The sequence below is a fragment of the Dama dama genome, chromosome 4 (genome assembly GCF_033118175.1).
Source record: "Dama dama isolate Ldn47 chromosome 4, ASM3311817v1, whole genome shotgun sequence".
Classification (NCBI taxonomy): domain Eukaryota; kingdom Metazoa; phylum Chordata; class Mammalia; order Artiodactyla; family Cervidae; genus Dama; species Dama dama.
In genome coordinates, this window is record NC_083684.1 from 8,369,537 (window position 1) to 8,388,121 (window position 18,585).

Genomic DNA, 18,585 nt, shown 5'->3' on the forward strand with positions numbered 1-18,585 from the left:
AATAATTTTTTCTCTTTATAGATTTAGTTTTTCTATTCACAGAGAAGATGACAATATAGGAATGCTATGAGAGTGCTTGCTTTGGCAGCACGTATACTAAAACTGGAACGATACAGAGACGATTAGCCTGGCCCCTGCGCAAGTATGACACACAAATTCATGAAGCGTTCCATATTTGTCTATTCAAAAGTCTACAAGCAATAAATGCTGGAGAGGGTGTGGAGAAAAGGGAACCCTCTTACACTGTTGGTGGGAATGCAAACTAATACAGCCACTATGGAGAACAGTATGGAGATTCCTTAAAAAACTGGAAATAGAACTGCCATATGACCCAGAAATCCCACTTCTGGGCATACACACCAAGGAAACCAGAACTGAAAGAGACACGTGCACCCCAATGTTCATCGCAGCACTGTTTATAATAGCCAGGACATGGAAACAACATAGATGCCCATCAGCAGACGAATGGATAAGGAAGCTGTGGTACATATACACCATGGAATATTAGTCGGCCATTAAAAAGAATTCATTTGAATCAGTTCTAATGAGATGGATGAAACTGGAACCCATTATACAGAGTGAAGCAAGCCAGAAAGATAAACACCAATACAGTATACTAATGCATATATATGGAATTTAAAAAGATGGTAACGATAACCCTATATGCAAAACAGAAAAATAGACACAGATGTACAGAACAGACTTTTAGACTCTGTGGGAGAAGGCAAAGGTGGGATGTTCTGAGAGAATAGCATTGAAACAAGTATGCTATCAAGGGTGAAACAGATCACCAGCTCAGGTGGGGTGCAGGAGACAAGTGCTCAGGGCTGGTGCACTGGGAAGACCCAGAGTCATGGGATGGAGAAGGAGGTGGGAGGGGGAATCGGGATGGGGAACACATGTAAATCCATGGCTGATTAATGTCAATATATGGCAAAAGCCACTACAATACTGTAAAGTAATTAGCCTCCAACTAATAAAAATAAATGGGAAAAAAAAAGGGAATGCTATGAGAAAAAGATTATGATGTTAAGCCACTGAGATTCATTGAACAGTTATAAAGAATTGTAAGTGTAATTACAAATGATTACTCTCATAAATTTTAAAAAGCCTATAGAATTAAAGGACAGAGTGGTTGTTCAGAAGAACAGAACAGAAACCTGAAAAATACAAAATACAAAGTAGTAAACCCATAATACCAGCACATATTAACTCCAGAGAAAGTATTTAAAAAAAAAAAAAGAAAAGAAAATGCTACAGTTGAGCACTCAGCCATTTGATAAGAAACGAAAAGACAGAAATCTCAAGGAACAAAAACAGATGTGGGGGCTCACACAGGTGTGGTTCCGAGCCTGCACCACTGCCATGAGGTTACAATCGAGTTACTTCACCAGACAGCACATCTACTTCTGCAAATCTGTACACGCAGACAGGCTTGATGATCTTTAACCTTAGGATATGAAGAGTGTGGGGACTAACACTGGAACTATTAAGAAAGGAAGAGGCTGAAGATGTTTTTCCTTTTATTAACAGTGAAATAATACTCTAAATAAAATGATCCCAAGAAATCAATCAACAAGTAAATACTGAATACATATGAAGTACCCCAAACTGTGCCAGGGATTGTTGTGGGATTACAGAGTAAGGCACTGTCCCTAACCACAGGTAGTTTACAATCCTGCTGTAGAAATAAAATGGTGAGTTCAAGCAAATGAGCAAAAGCAGACTTGAGCTGGACCCAAACGCTTAGACAGGCCCAGGGGCTGTTCCAAAAGGGATGCAACTGAGACGATTCCCTGGAGCTCAGGAAGAAAATAATTGAAGCTTTCTCTTTTGAAAAGCTCATCCTTTAATTTATACTTTCATGTTTTTGTAATATATGTTAGAATAATTGATATTTTATGAATAACACATATCTACTAGGGTAAGCTTAGTAATTTTTTCAAATAATAAGAACATGATGAAGACAGAAAACTGAGCGCTGAAGCCTCTTCTAACCAGTTTAGGAGTCCTCCACTCAAATCCACCCCTTCAAATCAGAGGCAAAGTGAAGGCGCCTAGCCTGTGGAAGCAGCAAATTAGAGGCTAAGCTTTGCCACAGAATTAGCTGCTCTCTACTACTCTGGAGATAGAAATCTGGACTTCGAAAAGTCTCCTACATCAAGTGTTTCCTCATTGGAATTTAAAAAACTGTTCTCTTAATAATGGAAAACTGGGGGGAGACAAATTTACAAAAACTCTCACAAATAACCTTCTGTTAAATTAAGGATCAAATTTTGAAGAAGAGCCTGCTGAAGCAGCAGATGTTGGTGTCAATTAAAAACATCATGAGGAATAGAGGCAAGGGAAAAAGACGACGTGAGGCAGCCCCGCCCCAACGGCAGTGACCAAACAGAAGGAACGCAGTTCATGCTGGGTGAACCATGTGGGGGAGACCGCCTGGGCACTCTGCAGCAAAGAGCGCTGAGAAAGCCGCCTGACTCCAGTAACAAACGAGACGCATGTAGCAGAACATGGTGAAAGTTGTCACTGGATGGAGCCAGGTGCTACATTTACTTCTTATAGCAAGATGGGTGGCAAGAAAAACGGTACCATGTCCAGTGTACAGAGAAAGATACTGACATTCACAGAAATCGACTCACATAATCAAAGGCACATCGCTAGAAGGCAACAGAAACTGAAGTGTACTTACGGATACTACATGGCAACCAAAGCTTATTGTGGTGCTTTCTGTGAGCACAGTGATGGGGGGGCCTTTGGGAGGAGCAAGAAAAGGAAAGGTAGACAGGGGACTTTCCTGGTGGTCCAGTGGTCAGGACTGTGTGCTCCCAATGCAAGGGGCCTGGGTTTGATCCCAGGATAGGGAACCAAGATCCCACATGCCTCATGGCCAAACAAACACCAAACAAACAAAACAATAAATCAAAGCAAGGTAGACAGGGTGAAGGAACGGAACAAGTGCTCTAGACTGATTTATGTGAGGAATTCAGAGGCCAGCAGCCTGGGTAGAAACTGGTAGTTAGATCAACTGTGGATCAGGCCTGTGGTTTCCCCAGTGGCTCAGTGGTAAAGAATCCGCCTGTCAATGCAGGAGACGCAAGTTTGATGCCTGGTCAGGAAGATGCCCTGGAGAAGGAAATGGCAACCCACTCCAGTATTCTTGCGTGGAGAATCCCATGGACAGAGGAGCCTGGCGGGCTACAGTCCATGGGGTTGCAAAGAGGTGGACACAACTGAGCACACATGAAAAGGGATCTGGATGAGCCCTTCGAACAACCACAACAGGTTATAAAAAATTTTGATTAGTTCATCTGACTTTTCTAAATTAGTGATTCAAATGTTTGGGATATTGCTATACTTTTAATCTCCTAACTGGGTAAGTAAGACAAGCTGAAACAGTTGGTTTTAAGGTTTAACACCCCTAACCCTTCCTCCAATTTCTGTAAACTCAGAATGGGCTTTTAGGGATAGAAACTGTGTGTGTGTGGGGGGGGGGGGGGGGGTGCTGGGGGGAGGAAACCCAACAGATTAGCAGTGGTGTTACCTACAGAAGCTCTGTGATTTTAGATGTGCCACTTCTTCAGACCCTAGAGGACAGGCTTTGGAATAAAACAGGGATTTCGTCACCTAGGATTCATGACAGACTCAGGAGTAAGATTGTCTTGAAAAATAACACAAACCTCTGTGCAAGTATGTTTTCATGAGAAGAGAATCCACAGCTGTGATCATCATCTCAAAAAGATCCATAAGTAAGTCAGAGAGAGACAAATATTGTGTGATTATTGCTTATATGGAGAATCTTAAAAAAAAAAAAAAAGACACAAGTGAACTTATTTACAAAACATAAACAGACTCACAGACTTAGAAAACACACTTATGGTTACCAGGGAAGAAGGGTGAGAAAGAGGGATAGTTAGTGAGTTTCGTATTGACATGTTCACACTGCTATATTTAAAAGGACCTATGGTATAGCACGGGGAACTCTGCTCAGTATTATATAAGAATATAAATGGGAACAGGCTTTCAAAAAGAATACATACATGAGTATGTGTAACTGAACCACTTTGCTGCACACCTGAAACTAACACAACACTGTTAACCATGCCCCAATATAAAGTAAAAAGTTCAAAACCCAAACACGAGACAGGCTTTAGACGTTACTACAGCAGTCTTCAGAATCATCATCAAAGTTTATAATCAAACTCATTATGCACTGCAATACTGCTGACCCTTGAGTGACATGGGTTTAATCTGTATGGGTCCACTTATATTTGGATTTTTTAAAAATAAATGTGTACTATGGTTTTTTTAAAAAGAAGCATTTATCTAAGATGATTGAGATTCTCTCCAGCTTTCTGAGTCTATAAAACCTGAGATGTGGAACTTAAAAATAGCAGTATTTGTTGAATTCCACATCTTTTAATGCAGGTAATTTGATATTATGATTACGGTTTCCTACTGCTTTATCTTAATCATTCTCTGCTGGTCAAAATCAAAACAAACAGGTTTCAGAATATACTGCTGGAAAGGTTGAGTGTGAATGTTCTCAATTAATTCAACCATCACATTCACTTAAGAGGATGATTTTTACAGAGAGTACAAGTCTGGGACTATGATTTCCCCAAAGGCAAATAGGCTGAGTTAATGAGTCTGGCAGGAAAAACTAAAGGAGTCACAAAACTAACTTGGAAGTTGTCCCAGTTTCTAAAACAGAAATGCTTGGGAGTTAGACTGTGTCTAAAACATGAAACATTCTATAATCACATCTACTCAAGTTGAACTACCCACCAGATCATACCTGATACTAAATGAAGTAGCAACAGACTCCATGTATTAATCACCAAGAGAAAACAAATCAGTAGTACTGCTGCATTCATGGCCTTGCAAAAATCCGAAGGCTAGGAAACAGCCTGATGCCTCCTTCTGATTAGGAACATTCTGAGGCAGCAGTAGATAAATTCTTCTTCTACAAATTTATTCATGAAGGACCCAGTAAACTTCCAATCATATAAGCAATTCATTCATTAACTAGGCCCAACCACTTCCTTCATGCCCACCAAAAAAGCAAACTGAAAATACAGCTGGTGATGATTAGATAAACTCAGTCTTTTAGTCTTGGTAAACCTCCCCTGCACAAGTGTAAACTGAATATTTACCCTCAGTCAGATTCATAACTAAATTCCTCTTAGTGCCTTATTCTGGCTCAATCAGAATTATTTTTTATTTGTACCCAGGGATAGCTGCTAAGTATTGTTTTACCAAAATAACAGTGATCAACATAGGCTTTGTGCCCTCCAGCAATGCTCTGATTCACTAAAGAGCTTTGCTTTTATATGATTCTTTAACATTCATCCATTTTTTCAGAAAGGATTTATGAACAGGTTCAGTGGAAGGTAAAAAGAAAGGAAGACAGAGTTACAGATGGCTGGCTCTCAAGTACATATGATAAGGGAGGTAAAACATGAGTCTATACCTAACCATCATACAAAGTTGAATGTGGAGTTGAAGGAGATAACATTTTAAAAAAGGAAAGAAGTACCACACCCTTCGTGAGTTAGGATGACAGAAATCAGACAGACTAATAGAGGAGGGAACAAATAAGTGCAGTCTAACAAGGTGATTTTGTGATATGATACTGTGTGTAGGTTGAGGCAGAGGCGAGGGGGCGAAGCAACACAGAACACTAAGGTGATGAGGAGTCAGAGGGCAGAGATCTGAGCGCGGAAGCAGGAAGTACTGTGGGGACCATTCTGAGGTGATGGTGAAGGGCTTTCCTGGTGGCTCAGTGCTAAAGAACCTGCCTGCAACTGATGAATACAGACACAAAAATCCTTAACAAAATTCTAGCAAACAGAATCCAACAACATATTAAAAAGATCACACATCATAACCAAGTGGGCTTTATCCCAGGGATGCAAGGATTCTTCAATATCTGCAAATCAATGTAATACACCACATTAACAAACTGAAAAATAAAAAACCATGATTATCTCAATAGATGAAGAGAAAGCCTTTGACAAAATTCAACATCCATTTATGGTAAAAAACCCTCCAGAAAGTAGGAACAGAAGGAACATACCTCAACATAATAAAATCTATATATACAAACCCACAGTAAACATTATCTTCAATGGTGAAAAATTGAAAGCATTTCCCCTAAAGTTAGGAACAAGACAAGGGTGCCCACTCTCATCACTACTGTTCAACATAGTTTTGGAAGTTTTGGCCACAGCAATCAGAGCAGAAAAAGAAATAAAAGGAATCCAGATTGGAAAAGAAGACGTAAAACTCTCACTATTTGCAGATGACATGATTCTCTACATAGAAAACCCTAAAGACTCCACCAGAAAACTACAAGAGCTAATCAATGAATATAGTAACGTTGCAGGATATAAAATCAACACACAGAAATCCCTTGCATTTCTATACACTAACAAGGAGAAAATAGAGAAATTAAGGAAACAATTTCATTCACCACTGCAAAGAAAAGAATGAAATACTTAGGAACATATCTACCTAAAGAAACAAAACACCTACATACAGAAAACTATAAAACACTGGTGAAAGAAATCAAAACAGACACAAATAGATGGGAGAAACATACCGTGTTCATGGATTGGAAGAATCAATATAGTGAAAATGAGTATACTACCCAAAGCAATCTATAGATTCAATGCATCCCTATCAGGCTACCAATGGGATTTTTCACAGAACTAGATCAAAGAATTTCACAATTTGTATGGAAATACAAAAAACCTTGAATAGCCAAAGCAATCTTGAGAAAGAAGAATGAAACTGGAGGAATCAACCTGCCTGACTTCAGGCTCTACTACAAGGCCACAGTCATCAAGACAGTATGGTACTGGCACAAAGACAGAAATATAGATCAACGGAACAAAATAGAAAGCCCAGAGATAAATCCACGCACCTATGGACACCTTATCTTTGACAAAGGAGGCAAGAATATACAATGGAAAAAAGACAACCTCTTTAACAAGTGGTGCTGGGAAAACTGGTCAACCACTTGTAAAAAAGTGAAACTAGAACACTTTCTAACACCATACACAAAAATAAACTCAAAATGGATTAAAGGTCTAAACGTAAGACCAGAAACTATAAAACTCCTAGAGGAGAACATAAGCAAAACACTCTCCAACATAAATCACAGCAGGATCCTCTATGACCCACCTCCCAGAATATTGGAAATAAAAGCAAAACTAAACAAATGGGACCTAATGAAACTTAAAAGCTTTTGCACTACAAAGGAAACTATAAGCAAGGTGAAAAGACAGCCTTCAGAATGGGAGAAAATAATACTAGCAAATGAAGCAACTGACAAAGGATTAATCTCAAAAATATACAAGCAACTCCTGCAGCTCAATTCCAGAAAAATAAATGACCCAATCAAAAACTGGGCCAAAGAACTAAACAGACATTTCTCCAAAGAAGACATACACATGGCTAACAAACACATGAAAAGATGCTCAACATCACTCATTATCAGAGAAATTCAAATCAAAACCACAATGAGGTACCATTTCACGCCAGTCAGAATGGCTGCTATCCAAAAGTCTACAAGCAATAAATGCTGGAGAGGGTGTGGAGAAAAGGGAACCCTCTTACACTGTTGGTGGGAATGCAAACTAGTAGAGTCACTATGGAGAACAGTGTGGAGATTCCTTAAAAAACTGGAAATAGAACTGCCATATGACCCTGCAATCCTGCTGCTGGGCATACCCACCAAGGAAACCAGAATTGAAAGAGACACGTGCAGCCCAATGTTCATCGCAGCACTGTTTATAATAGCCAGGACATGGAAGCAACCTAGATGCCCATCAGCAGACAAATGAATAAGAAAGCTGTGGTACATATACACAATGGAGTATTACTCGGCCATTAAAAAGAACACTATTTGAATCGGTTCTAATGAGGTGGATGAAACTGGAGTCTGTTATACAGAGTGAAGTAAGCCAGAAAGAAAAACACCAATATAGTATACTAACGCATATATATGGAATTTAGAAAGATGGTAATGATAACCCTGTACGTGAGACAGCAAAAGAGACACAGATGTATAGAACAGTCTTTTGGACTCTTTGGGAGAGGGCGAGGCTGGGATGATTTGGGAGAATGGCATTGAAATATGTATATTATCATATGTGAAACGAATCGCCAGTCCAGTTTCGATGCATGAGGCAGGGTGCTCGGGGCTGGTGCACTGGGATGACGCAGAGGGATGAGATGGGGAGGGAGGGGGGAGGGGGTTCAGGATGGGGAACACATGTACACCCATGGCAGATTCATGTCAATGTATGGCAAAAACCACTAGAATATTGTAAAATAACTAGCCTCCGATTAAAAGAAATAAATTTATATTAAAAAAAAAAAAGAAAAAAGAATCTGCCTGCAATGCAGGAGACATGGGTTTGATCCCTGGGTCGGGAAGATTCCCTGGAGAAGGAAATGACAACCCCCTCCAGTATTCTTGCCTGGAGAATCCCATGGACAGAGGAGTCTTGGTCATGGGGTCTCAAAAGAGCTGGACAAGTCTTAGCAACTAAACAGCAACAATATATGGTGTGTCTGTGTGCTCGGGCACTCGGTCGTGTACAACTCTTTGTGACCCCATGCAGCATGCCAGGCTTTCCTATCCTTCACAGTCTCCCAGAGCTTGTTCAAACTCATGTCAAATAATGGTTTGTCTTAGTCCAAATTAATACATTATGCTAAATACAGTGTAGAGAGTGGTGATTCAATTTATTATTATTTACTTGTGTGTTTCCCTTGTGGGTGGTGGGGTAACAACTGGGAAATAACGTGCAATTACTTTTTTAAATAATCTTCAAATATTTTATTAACTTTGAAGAAGGAATAAGAATAGCTACTTAAGAAACTGGAGACACTTAGGCACTCATCTATTCATAGTTTTTACATAGCTCAAGATGTTTACATCAAATAGGGAAAAAAACAGTAGTGAAGACCAGTATCCTATAAACAGGTATGATTCAGAAAAATCCATCTCTAGAAAGCAGGTCATATGGACTCATAGACTTCACTGGATATAGAAGAATCAAACAGCAGCAACATAAAGCCTTCTGTTGAGGACATAAAGGTAGGAGCCAGGCCATGGTGTCAAAGAAAAGATCTTCTTCCTCCTAATCTAAATGTTTGCTTCCAGTCTGGGTTCAGAGCAAGTTCCTGATCATTTGAACTGATTGTTAGTCAAGCTCCCTGTCGTGTTTGCTTCCTTGGTTTCCAGTTCAGCCAGTTCTTGTAATTGCCTGTTGCTCAGGCCTTTGCATTCCAACTGTTTTCCAATCACTGTGCATTCTGTGCAAACAAGGCAGCAAGTTCCCTAGCCTCAATCTTCTCTTCCTCGTCCCCAAGAGCAGACACACTGACACAGCTGAATGTGCCCATGTTTTCAGTCTATTTGGTCATTATTGCCTTCTTAGGAGGCTCGTGCTTCTGAGATATATATATATTTCAGTTCAGTTCACTCACTCAGTTGTATCCAACTCTTTGCGACCCCATGGACTGCAGCACGCCAGGCTTCCCTGTCCATCACCAAGTCCTGGAGCTTGTGCAAACTCACATCCATTGAGTCAGTGATGCCATCCAACCATCTCATCCTCTGTCGTCCCCTTCTTCTCTTGCCCTCAATCTTTCCCAGCATCAGGGTCTTTTCCAATGAATCAGTTCTTTGCACCAGGTGGCCAAAGTACTGGAGTTTCAGTTTCAGCATCAGTCCTTCCAATGAATATTCAGGGTTGATTTCCTTTAGGACGGACTGGTTTGATCTCCTTGCAGTTCAAGGGACTCTCAGGAGTCTTCTTCAACACCACAGTTCAAAAGCAGCAATTCTTCAAAGCTCAGCTTTCTTTACAGTCCAACTCTCACATCCATACATGACTACTGGAAAAACCATAGCCTTGACTAGACAGACCTTTTTCAGCAAAGTAATGTCTCTGCTTTTAAATATGCTGTCTAGGTTGGTCAAAAGACTAGCTTTTCTTCCAATGAGCAAGCATCTTTTAAATTCATAGCTGCAGTCACCATGTGCAGTGATTTTGGAGTCCAAGAAAATAAAGTCTGTTTCCACTGTTTCCCCATCGATTTCCTAGGAAGTGACGGGACCGAATGCCATGATCTTAGTTTTCTGAATGTTGAGCTTTAAGCCAACTTTTTCACTCTCCTCTTTCACTTTCATCAAGAGGGTCTTCAGTTCTTCATCGCTTTCTGCAATAAGGGTGGTGTCATCTGCATATCTGAGGTTACTGATATTTCTCCTGGAAATCTTGATTCCAGCTTGTGCTTCCTCCAGCCCAGCGTTTCTCATGATGTACTCTGCATGTAAGTTAAATAAGCAGAGTGACAATATACAGCCTTGACAAACTCCTTTGCCTATTTGGAACCAGTCTGTTGTTCCATGTCAATTATAATGGTTGCCTCTTAACCTGCATACAGATTTCTCAGGAGGCAGGTAAGGTGGTCTGGTATTCCCACCTCTTGAAGGATTTTCCAGATTTATTGTGATCCACACAGTCAAAGGCTTTGGCATAATCAATAAAGCAGAAGTAGATGTTTTTCTTAATTCTCTTGCTTCTTCTATGATCCAACGGATGTTGGCAATGTGATCTCTGGTTCCTCTGCCTTTTCTAAAACCAGCTTGAACATCTGGACGTTCATGGTCAGATACTGTTGAAGCCTGGCTTGGAGAATTTTGAGCATTACTTTGCTAGTGTATAAGATGAGTGCAAGTGTGCACTAGTTTGAGCATTCTTTGGGATTGCCTTTCTTAGGGATTGGAATGAAAACTGACCTTTTCCAGTCCTGTGGCCACTGCTGAGTTTTCCAAATTTGCTGGCAAATTGAGAGCAGCACTTTCATAGCATCATCTTTTAGGATTTGAAATAGCTCAACTGGAATTCCATCACCTCCACTAGTTTTGTTCATAGTGATGCTTCCTAAGGCCCACTTGACGTCACATTCCAGGATGTCTGGCTCTAGGTGAGTGATCACACCATTTTGATTATCTGGGTCATGAAGATCTTTTTTGTATAGTTCCTCTGTGTATTCTTGCCACCTCTTCTTAATATCTTCTGCTTCTGTTAGGTCCATACCATTTCTGTCCTTTATTGAGCCCATCTTTGCATGAAATGTTCCCTTGGGGTCTCTAATTTTCTTGAAGAGATCTCTAGTCTTTCCCATTCTGTTGTTTTCCTCTATTTCTTTGCAGTGATCACTGAGGAAGGCTTTCTTATCTCTCCTTGTTATTCTTTGGAACTCTGCATTCAAATGGGTATATCTTTCCTTTTCTCCCTTGCCTTTCACTTCTCGTCTTTTCTGAGCTATTTGTAAGGCCTCCTTAGACAACCATTTTGCTTTTTTGCATCTCTTTTTCTTGGGGATGGTTTTGATCACTGCCTCCTGTACAATGTCACGAACCTCTGTCTATAGTTCTTCAAGCATTCTGTCTATCAGATCTAACCCCTTGAATCTTTTTCTCACTTCCACTGTATAATCGTAAGGGATCTAATTTAGGTCATACCTGGATGGTCTAGTGGTTTTCCCTACTTTCTTCAATTTAAGTTTGAATTTGGTAATAAGGAGTTCATGCTCTGAGCAACAGTCAGATCCCAGTCTTGTTTTTGCTGACTGTATACAGCTTCTCCACCTTTGGTTGCAAAGAATATAATCAATCTGATTTTGGTTTTGACCATCTGGTGATGTCCATGTGATGAATATTCTGTTGTGTTATTGGAAGAGGGTATTTGCTATGACCAGTGCGTTCTCTTGGTAATACTCTTTTAGCCTCTGCCCTCCTTCATTTTGTAGTCCTAGGCCAAATTTTCTGTTACTCCAGATATCTCTTGACTTTCTACTTTTACATTTCAGTCCTCTATGATGAAAAGGACATATTTTTTGGGTGTTAGTTCTAGGAGGTCTTGTAGGTCTTCATAGAACCATTCAACTTCAGCTTCTCCTGCATAGTAACGCAGGTTGGGGTAAAGAGTTGGATTACTGTGATACTGAATGGTTTGCCTTGGAAACGAGCAGAGATCATTCTGTCATTTTTGAGATAGGACCCAACTACTGCATTTTGGACTCTTTTGGTGACTATAAGGGCTACTCCATTTCTTCAAAGGGGTTCTTGCCCATAGTATAAATATAATATATATATATATAAATATATTTATAATATATAAATTTCATTATATATAAATATATAACTATAAATATATAAAAATATATGTATAATGTATAAATTTAATTATATTTATATTATGTATAATATTTATATTATACATATATACAATGTATATATACAATATATACAAGATATACAATATATACATATATACAATATATGTATAAGTATCATACACAATTCATATATATATATTTTAAATATAAATTTATAATATATTTGTAATAAATATATTATATATTTATATATGAAACACATATTTCATTTTCTGAAAACCCTGGCCAAGCTTGACTACTACTGCATCCACAGTGGAGGTCATGGCAGCATTCTTCAGTTGGGACTGGTAGGAGACTAGCAGTCTACACTTTGCACATCTCTTCCTGCATGTCCTTTAACACCTCTGGCCTCCAAGGACACACAGGTGTCTTCATCTTGTGTTACAAAGCTTGTGGGTATGTTTGGCACCACAGTCACGTAGGCCAGCCCTGGGGACTCATGGGTAATTTCTCTGCCAGTCCAGTGCCAGGACCATCTAGCAGCATGAACAGCAGACATCAAGGGGCTTCTCACTGTCATCACATGCCAGCCCCCACCCCTATTAGAGGTGTTGGAGTGGACTACTGACTAGAGCAGTAGGTGCAGTTCAGAGACACAGCCCAAAGACACAATACGAAGAATAATGTAGAGTTATTATACACACTTCTATAGGAACATGATGCAATTTAAAGGGACAGAAGATAAATAGGCAAGGTCCCCTCACAAATTAGAGCCCATTTATCCCTGGTTCTTGGACAGTCAGGGTATTAAGATGAGGTCAAGACTTACTTTCTTGTACCTTTAAAATGAAAATAACTTCAATGGTCTTTAATCATATATATATATATATGTATGTATATAATATATATAAAACAGCAGCAATTAGCAAAATGGGTCTGCTCAAGTTTAGATATTACTTACTCATATAGAAAAAATATTGGCAAAAGACTTGCAGCTTTGTCAAGTGCTAATTCATTCACCTTCAGTGAGGTTTTAGCCCTATTTTTAAAATATGAAAGCATAATAATGTAGCTCTTTACATAAGAGCCCCCACAAACTGATCAACTCCCGACTCACTGACAGAAGGACCCATAACCAAGAAGATGCTATGTCTCAAAATTTAATTCAAGAAATCAAATTACATCTTATTTTTACTTAAGAAAACTCTACACTAGTTAAAAATAACCAAATGGAAACACTCAAAATTAGTCAAATTTATCTATCTTCTGTGCCCAGAGCAGGGAATGGCAGATATGGATATAACAATCTAGTTCCTGAACACAAAATGCATCACTACATTATGGCCAAAAGGATACATATTTGGTTCTGGCTTTACAAATCTTAAAGTTTCTTAGAAAACATAAATTACAAAATCAAGTAATGTTCTATACCCTAAGAAATACTGTGAACTCCTTCCCCATCTCCCCCCATTTTACTACTCTGAATTAGAAAGAAAGGTACCTATAAACTATATGAGATAGGTCATCCGCCAAAGATGTTTAGAGATACTTCTTTTCACCTATAGAGCTCACTCAATCTTTTTCATCAGCTCTCCATGTGGGACCACTTCACTATTGAAAATGAACAAGTTTTTCTGGAACGAAATCATCTGCATGAGAGCCTATAATCAGCGAGGAGGAAAAGTTACCGCCTACTCACTCATTTTTTTTCTCCCTAGAAGACTTAGAAATTTAGAATCCAGTTTGGTCCTAATTTTGGGGGAAAGAAAACAGAGTCAAGCATTCTATCAAATGCTTGGCCAGATCCCCCTTTAAGCCCCACGGGAAAGAATCTTAGACAAGTGTGTCAACATGGCTTCCAGCCTCAGCAGGCACACAGCTGTAAAGAGATAAAAGACCTTGTTTTTCATCGTCCAGTTCCATGGATAAAGTCAGTTTTGGTGCCCATGTAACAAAAGTGACGTGTAGAGCATTATCATTCAGTCCTCAAGTGATAACATCTATAAATTATTCTGTAGACAATTCATCAAAAAGGACCCACTCCGCTGAACTGTGAGGGCGTAATACCACCACTACTGCTATACCACCACTATAAAAATACAGCATCAAAATTCTTCTAAAATGGCTACTCAGTATTTTCATTACCTCATAAAAATAAACACCATCAGGAGATCCCCTCATTTCATCATGTTTGAGAGGCAACATGGTAGGATGAACTAGGATCCAGAAAAATTTAAGCTCTGATTCCAGTTCTGTTGCATATTCATTGTATAACAAGCCTCGATCAAGTCACATAATTCTTTAGGCGTCAAATTTCATGTCCACGAAACAGGTAACTCTTACTTTACATACTTCACAGGGCAGTGGAAGATAATACTGGCCTTTCCATCGCTGCACATAATAAAATCAAATAAACACCAAAAGCAACATAATTCATGGAGGCAAAGAATAAGAATTCAAAATCTATGACATACATATTTGATTACATCTGTATATATTATCTCTGAAAGGACACATACAAATATTTTTCAGTATATAACCTTTTGTACTTTTTTATTTTTGTACCACATGTAAAAAAGAAAAAAAGGAAAACCAAAGATAATTCTATTTTAAGACAAACATTTTTGAAAATATTTGGAATATATCTTCATGTTTGGGGCAAAAAGGAAGTTTAATGACATACTCTTCCCAGTCCGTATTTTTCTTTTTCCTCTTCCACTGTCTATTCCAAATCAGGTAGTGGTAGGGAGGAAACAGGCAACATCCATATCCTCTCTAGAGTGGATCAAGTCCCCAGATGATAATATCCCATTCTCCAGACTAGGATGATGGAGATCATAAGAGGGGGTTGATAACTAAAACCAATTCTGTCAATATAACTTAGGACTGTAGACCACCCATGTTAAATATACATAATTGTTTCAGAAAATCTTTGTCTATGAAGTGTTAAGTCACTCAGTTGTGTCTGACTTTTTGTGACCCCATGGACTGTAGCCCACCAGGTTCTTCTGTCCATGAAATTCTCCAGGTAAGAGTACTGGAGTGGGTTGCCGTTCTCTTCTCCAGGGGATCTTCCCAACCCAGGGACCACACCCGTATTTCTCACACTGTAGGCAGATTCTTTACCATCTGAGCTACCAGGGAAGCCAACAAAACTAAATTAACACTGTTTGATTCAAGGAATTCCTAGAGATAAATCTGTCAGAGACTTGAATATTCTCATCCAAGCAAACAGCCTATTTACAAAGCAACAGATTATGTATCAAGAATTCAAATACACACAGACCTTACAACAGTATCTTAAAAATTTTGATCATCACAATTATTATTCTTCAGAAGAGTATTGGGAAATCTAATGTCTAAAATACAAGGTCTTGATTTCAGGTCTCTTGAATCTTTAGTCTACACTAGAAACATAGAAAAGAAGGATCTACGATTAGAGGCAAGTTCACTATTTCAAAGAAAATATTCTAAATTCTGACACGTGATATTAATACAAATGAAATGCCTCATGGACCACAGAAAAAGGACAGACCAAGTAACCAATAAGTGAGCCTCAGAAAGGACCTAAAAGCATTTTCCCAACTGAAATCTTACTAAATAATCCACATCACAGAGCTTGATTGTGGAAAGGCTCTCTGCATTAGGGAGAGCATAAATGTATCTACTCAGAAGCAAGAGCTAGTATCTAACAACCCCAGACATAGTTTTCTTTCAGTTTCAGAAGAAGGAAAAAAAAAAGACTGGGGCGGGAGGAATAATAGAAAGTCAATTTTGGATTGCTCTTTCTCTAAATAGCTTGCTTTTGGTGCCAAGGAACTCTTTTTAATCTTCTACCAAGACTCTCTATGATCTTTATTTTCACCTCAGTATACAAGAAGAAAAGCTTCAAGCACTTATATATAAGACTTCTCTCTGTAATATATACTAAATAAAATTCACAAAATGCAACATTCTAACACGTATTTAAAATGAATACTTTAACTGTAAGCTGTACTGTACACACCTTTATACCTACTCTGAGTCATTTGTCTGGTTAAGAATCTTACAATATTATGAAAGTGGTGGCTACTTATGCCATTAACATAAAGAATTCAGAAGCAAAATACGTGATCCATGACAGGTTTTTTTTAAGTTTAGTACATAATTCACACGAAGATATATATCATCTAATTAACTTACTAAAAACTTTTCCCTGGTGGTTCCGACGGTAAAGAATCTACCTGCAATGAAGGAGACCTGGGTTGGATCCCCAGGTCAGGAAGATTCCCTGGAGAAGAGAATGGCAATGCACTCCAGCATTCTTGCCTGGAGAATTCCATGGACAGAGGAGCCTGGCAGGCTACAGTCCATGGGGTTGCAAAGAGTCAGACATGACTGAGCAATTAACACTAACTAACTAAAAACTTTTAACCAGAATTTTAATTTTTAAACTTTATCTAAAAATTACCAAATACACATTTTAAAACATAAAATAATATGGGATAGTTTTGGCCAAACAGCAAGTTAATAAAGTTTGAAAAGAAAGTGAAGGTATTAATATTTCCTTTCCAAAAGGCTTGACACTGAACAAATGACCTCAACATCCATGACTTATCAAGTAACCTATTAGACTGGTTACTAAATTGTTCCTGCCTCCAAAACAGAGAAACAGGCTGAAAATTGACAACTGAAAATTGATTGACTTCCCTAGTTTAAAATAGTCTCTTATACGTTCATTTTGGCAGCATTTAAAATGCCTAAGTTTCTCTGACAGCTCATGCACCTCAATAACAGAAAAACAAATAAACCAATCAAAAAGGGGCAGAAAACCTAAACAGACATTTTCTCCAAAGAATAAATACAAACAGCCAATAGGCACATGAAAAAAATGCTCAAGGTTACTAATTATTAGAGAAATGCAAATCAAAACTACAATGAGATATCACCTCACACCAGTCAAAATGGCCATCATTAAAAAGTTTACAAATAACAAATGCTGGAAAAGCTATGGAGAAAAGGTGTATTCCCTCCTACACTGTTGCTGGGACTATAAGCCGGAGTAGCCTCTGTGGAAAACAGTATGGAAGTTCCCCCAAAAAACAAAAATCAGAGATGCTGTATGATCCAGCAGTCCTACTCCTGAGCATATAGCTGGACAAAAATATAATTCGAAAAGATACATACAAAAAAAGAAAAGATACATTCACCCTTAAGGTCACAGCAGCACTATTCACAACAGCCCAAACATGGCAACAACCTAAACGTCCATCAACAGAAGAATGGACAAAGACGTGGTACATGGATACAATGAACTACTACTCAGCTATTAAAAAAAATGAAATGATGCCATCTGCAGCAACTGGATGGACCCAGAGATTAAACTAAGTGAAGGAAGTAGGAAGAGAAAGACAAACACCACGTGATATCACTTATACATGGAATCGAAATATGACAAAGAACTTATCTACAAAACAGAAACAGACTCACAGACATAGAGAACAGGCTTGTGGTTGCCGAGGGGGAGATGGATGGGGGAGGGAAGGATTGGGAGTTTGGGGTTAGCAGGTGCAAATGATTATATAGAATGGATAAACAAGGTCCTATTGTATAGCACAGGGAACTATATTCAAGAACCTGTGATAAACCATAATGGAAAAGAATGTAAAAAAGAATGTGTGTGTGTGTATATATAAACACACAGAGATATAACTGAATCAGTTTGCTGTACAGAAGAAATTAACACAGAATTGTAAACCAACTATACTTCAATTAAAAAACGTTCCTAAATGTTTCCGGCTTTATTTTGCTTCCTTGCCCCCCTGGAGGTGGTAGTACTCAGTTAAAAACAGTAACAAAAAAATTCCTAATAATGTAAGTTACCTCTTTAACCTTTACCCTGTTTCACCAAGAGCTTATTCAATATAATTATACATCTTCTCTAAAAATCTCAGGGAAAAAAATAGAAAAAAATGAATAGCAGATTCTTTTTTCCAAAGATGACTAATCACTTTCGCCTTTGAATTTGAGATTAAGTAGATCTAGCCTACATAATTAATTGCCATGAAAACAGATCAGACACAACAAAAGCATCTCACATCTGTGTACTGGCTTAAGTTACAGTTTCCATTAACGACAAAATTCAAAACTTTTCTTTCACATTTAGCTTTCTTTTTGCATGGTGAGTAAAGCAGCTAAGACTGTGAAATTTGTTCATTCCTATTCCTATTGGGGCTTCCCAGGTGGCGCTAGCGGTAAAGAGTGAAGTGTCCGACTCTTTGCGACCCCATGGACTATATAGTCCATGAAATTCTCCAGACCAGAACACTGGAGAGGGTAGACTTTCCCTTCTCCAAGGGGTCTTCTCAACCCAGGAATCAAACTGGGGTCTCCTGCATT

General features: G+C 38.7%; 1 protein-coding gene and 1 non-coding gene across 2 annotated transcripts in view; one reads left to right on the plus strand and one right to left on the minus strand.

Annotated features, from left to right (window-relative positions):
• Positions 1-18,585, minus strand: part of GLG1 (golgi glycoprotein 1) — a 123,691-nt gene that overhangs the window by 50,100 nt on the left and 55,006 nt on the right. The gene's annotated exons all lie outside the window — the stretch shown is intronic.
• LOC133055287 (U6 spliceosomal RNA) lies at positions 73-179 on the plus strand. Its single transcript, XR_009692586.1, has one exon. It is a non-coding gene; the product is annotated as a U6 spliceosomal RNA (small nuclear RNA).